This window comes from Balaenoptera musculus, chromosome 12, assembly GCF_009873245.2.
Source record: "Balaenoptera musculus isolate JJ_BM4_2016_0621 chromosome 12, mBalMus1.pri.v3, whole genome shotgun sequence".
Taxonomy (NCBI): domain Eukaryota; kingdom Metazoa; phylum Chordata; class Mammalia; order Artiodactyla; family Balaenopteridae; genus Balaenoptera; species Balaenoptera musculus.
In genome coordinates, this window is record NC_045796.1 from 8,509,657 (window position 1) to 8,514,524 (window position 4,868).

The following is a 4,868-nucleotide window of genomic DNA, read 5'->3' on the forward strand; positions in this document are numbered from 1 at the left end:
AGGTACTTAGTAGACACAGATGAATTGGCATCCCATGTTCTTCCTGCTTTCAGAAGCCCTCATTGTCTCCAGGAGGGACATGACTCAGTTCCTCTGAACACAGGCCCTCTCCTTGCAGGAGGCACTGATCTCTGGGCAGGAGGGGCCACGTCTGACTCACGGGTGCTGCTCCTTTCTACTTTCGGGCCAGCCCTCCAGGGACACAGAGCCCGTGAACTAACTGAAGGGGAGGGGCCACCTCTGCCCTGCGCCACCGGCTTGGATGCAAGCTGTCTTTGGAAGCGGTCCTGATGACACTGAGAAGGGCACTGGTAACCGTAAAGACCCCGATGCTTGGCATTGTACAAAGTTTTGGGTTCTGGGGAGGGTAGTTTCCAAAGATGGCCACCCAAATCCTAGCCAGTCCCTGTTCTCTTTTGCAATGTGGCTTTGTCTCTCCTCCCATCTGAAGGTGGAGCCCTTTGCCTGTCTCCTTGAGACTAGCTTGGCCCTTTGACCTGCTTTGGCCAACAGAAGAAGCGATGTTGTGCACAAGGGTACTTTTTTTTCCAAACCTGTGCACAAGGGTACTTTTTTTTCCTTGAAGATGCAGGTCTGGTGAGCGGGGGTGAGCTGTGGGCGCCTGTCACGTGCGAGCAGCTCTGGTTCCTGCTTCTTCCCGTGAGTGGATCACCTGGAATAGGACTTTTCCAGATCTGCAGGCTCAAATTGGACACTGTACAGGTTGGCTTCAGAGCAAGCATTCTCAGTCTCTGGAAAAGAGGGAATCATAATCCTTTGATAATATTTTCCTAAGAGCAATAAATCGTGTGTCCTCCTTTGTAGGAAATCTTTCTCTCTCAGCTTGGAGCAATAGCCCAGCTTTCCACATTGCTAGTTAGCAATGTGGCCCTGGGCAAATCTTTTAAATTTAATCATTTAAATCTCAGCCTCAGCCTTCATACCTGTAAAAGCAAGGTAGCATAGTCTGTGCCCTGTGGAGATGCTGGAAAATTGAGATCGTTGCCCCACCTGCAGTGCTGGGCAGGGGCTTTGTGACGGCTGTTTCCATCTCTCCTGGGACCACTCGAGTTGGTCCACCCCGTCTGCTGGCTTGCTCCATTTTCTAGACCCAACATCCATATATGTCTTGGACTAAAATTTACTCTCACCTATCAAAATTCAACCCTGCTGTCACGTTCCTTCGTGGCTCCTGTGTTCCGTGACTTTCCTTCCAGGCAGTGTCCCTGAGGGCTCCTTTCCCCTCCCGCCCGCCTGGGGATTCTGGGGGCGGCCCCGCCCATTCGGTTCATCTTGGCTTTGAAGTTGAGACAGCCCTCAGCAGGCACCGTCCTTTGACTTCTTTCTAGAGAGAGGATTGCCTATGCAGAGTCATTCATTTCTTGCCAAAGTCCTCTTCTTGTGTGTTTCTGGCCAAGGTTAAGGGAAAAAAAACCCAAAAAAACAGTGAACGTCCTGGAAAAGAGCCCTTCTCTATGTTCTGTGTGATCATGAGTTCATTAGGTCTGTCCTTAACTCGAGTGAGACTCAATAAGAAAGCCCTTATATAAAACGCCTAGGTTGGAGAATCCTATCTCCCAGCCCCTGCCACTCCCCAGGCCTGTCTCTGTTGCACGTCTGCCTATGGCCTCCACAGCGGGCTCCCAACCTGCTTATGCTATTTGCTTCTTCCCCTCCATCGAAACGCGTTCTCAGGAAGGGCTCTTAGGAATCCGTGTCTACTCAGCTGTAAACTACCATGACCAATGTTACGGTAATGAGTATTAACTATGATAGGGGATAAAGCTTGAAGTCAAAAGAATGAATCTCTAACTGCGGAATATCGACCTAGGGTGGCAAGGTGATATTGGATTGAAGAGGGGGTGGGGTGAGAGTGACAGAGTCTTGCCACCAGATAGACTGATAGAGTCTCTTATCACACACATTGCTCACTAACTACCTTCTGGAAGCCTGCTCCGGAACTCATCAGCAAACCCTGAGAACCTGCACTGTGTTTAATCAGTTGACATACAGTAGGAGGTGCAGTTAGTGACTTTGTCATGTTCCCTTGACCATGCTTCTGCCTGGACCTCTGGGCGCCTCCGTTCTTATCTCATGGCACTTGCCACTGTCGGGTGCACAGAATGCTGTCCCATTGCCTGCTTCTTCTTTTCCTCTCCTCCGTGTGTCTGTCTCGACTCTAAGCCCAGACACCCCTGCAGTGGTTTGTGTTGCGACTGGAAACTGTATCTGGCAGGTCCTGTGCCCCATCTGGGCTCCCTCCTCCACTCTGAGCTGTGGATGCCCTGTGCCTCACAGCCCCAGCACCTGGGACAAGATCTGCAGGGTTAGTAAGGCTGGCAGTGGGGATTTTAGGAGACCCTACTGCAAACCAGCAGAATCAAGGTAATTGAGACGTTAGCATCTTGTTCACGATGGGTGTAAAGAAATTAGCCTTCCTTATCTTCACCTCTAATTTTTATATCAGTCATACATTTTTTCATGTTGATTTTAAAGCCTGGTTCCATGTGGGGATGATTCAATGAATGTTCCTGAGTCATTCACACTTAAATATGAAAAAAGGAGTTGGAAGAACACTTACTATCTGGAGAGTATTCTGAAGGTTCTAGACACCGTCAGAGCGGCTCTGCTCACGGATTGGGAGCGGAGTGCGTGGACATCCTAGGGTCCGCTTCACATTACTTGGCTTCTGCTGGTAGAGAAGATTGGGGTTATGTGGCAGTAATGTGGCAAAAACACATCCCTTCATTCTCACTCCCACATTTAAAACGTGGCTTCTCAACGGTGCCGGGACTAAGACCCAATTTTGGAGAGTTTAATGGGTCCCGGGTTTTCCTTGGATAGGGAGTAACTCATCACAGAAAAGAGGGAGGATATTTTGGTTATGGATCAGGGAGTAAACTTTGATAACATTTAATCTGAAATATTTTCTGTCTTTTGCTAAACTTTTGGTAAATGATGAGAACTCTGTTATCTCAGAGAAAGCAATATTCTACAAAAGGGAGATTCATCTTCAAAAATTACAAATATAATTTAGTTCTGGATGTGAAATTTCCTGATCAAAACAAATCCGTACAGTATATTTGAAAAATTCTATGCAGTTTTCATCTGTAACTGGTGTTTCATTGGCTTTCTTTCTTTTTTAATTGAAGAATAGTTGATTTCCAATGTTGTGCCATTGCCTTTCCTAATGCAGGATTCAGGACACCTGCAAGGTCCCCAGATGAGTCCTGGGTGGGTCTCCAGGGAGCTCACAAGAAAGTCCACTCGGTACCACTTGGCCTCACCATTTTCTTCCTCTCTTTTCATCTACCCACCCATCAGCCCATCTTATTGTTCTTAGGCATTTCCAAGTGAGCCTCAGACAAGCAGCACCCTTCATCCTTATGGGTACTATTAACAAGAGTTCAATATTTGTTCACATTTTTTTGTATAGTGTCAGTCATACTACCTTGAATGTTGATGTTGTCTGGAGTTTTAAGAGAAAGCAGCTCATTTTATTTTTACCTGCAGCCCCCTCTCTCTGCAGGAATCAGATATAAGTCCATGGCGCGCTGGACCAGAGACAAATCCAAGAGAAAGAATTGCCTTTTCTCTTCAGCAACCAAGATGCTATGACTGACTGGACACACCTGTCTTTCTGTCTCTCTCTAGGTAGGATGCGTCCTCAGGAAACTAGACCCCTGGAAGCCGCTTCCCAACAGCCTTTGGACCTGAGGATTCCCAGCGGCAGCTGCAGTGGCTGCTCCTGCTGGAATCACTGCCACTCACCCCAGGAGCAGAGGGGAGATTTCCAAAGGCCCCTCATCCCCACAGCTGGAGTTTGTCCAGTAGATGAGTATTTCTCAAAGAAATGGTAGAAAGTCTAGCGAGGGTTGGAATGAGAAGTGGTCTGGTCATTCCGAGGTGACCTGGAGACACTTAGAAGTGATGACTTGTCAGTGTCATAGTCACAGCTATGGTACATTCACCACACCCCACAGCCTGAGCTGACAGCTTGCCCTGTGTGTCTGTGTAAACTCGCAGTGTTCTCACCAGTCACATTCTGTGATTATCCCCTTAACACAGACACGATGAGTTGATGACGACGATCTTGACAGCTATGATATATAAACCAACCAGGGGAGGTGGTCAAGAAAGACTTTTCTGGCAGAGGTTAACCATAAATAAATGGTTGGGTGTTTTAAAATGTAGGTTTTATTATTATTTGGGTATGGTGAGGCCAACAGATCAGGAGACAATTGCCACTGAAAGGATAGTTTGTTATTCGCACAGGTCCCAAGAGGAGGGGCGAGGCACCCTGCACAGGGCCACGCGGGGAAGCACCAGGGCCTTTACTGCACTTTCCATGGGAAGGAAGAGGTGAGGCAAAGTGGTAAACAGGCTTAGGGATGGCTAGTTTAAATGATTTCAGAGGACGCTGGAGTGTAGGCACTGTCCCTAGTTGGCTGGTTCCCAGCCCTGGGGTGATTAGGACAGGTGAGTGTGGCCAGGAGTGTGAAAGCCCAGGAGAGGAGGTCGGGGTGGGGTGGGCTCTGGATTGGTCGGTTTGCATCGAAAGGCACACTCCCAGCCATGTTTAAGACTTTTCTATCTCTAGGAGTAGACTAGCTCAGCTTCTCCAGGGTCAGCAAAGCCCCAGATGGCAAAACATCAGAAACACATGGTTAATACAGTGGGGTGGGGCGGAAAGCACCTATCGGGTGAATGTGAATGTCTTATCCCAGGGAGGTAACCCCGAGCGCCCTGTGGGACTCAGTGGTTCCCTGTGAACTGTCAATCATATTCCTGGCTATTTGGGGAATTCAAACTTGAAGGCCTTGAACAAAACTCTGAAGCCTCATGGGACCCAAGCAAGACTGTGAGAC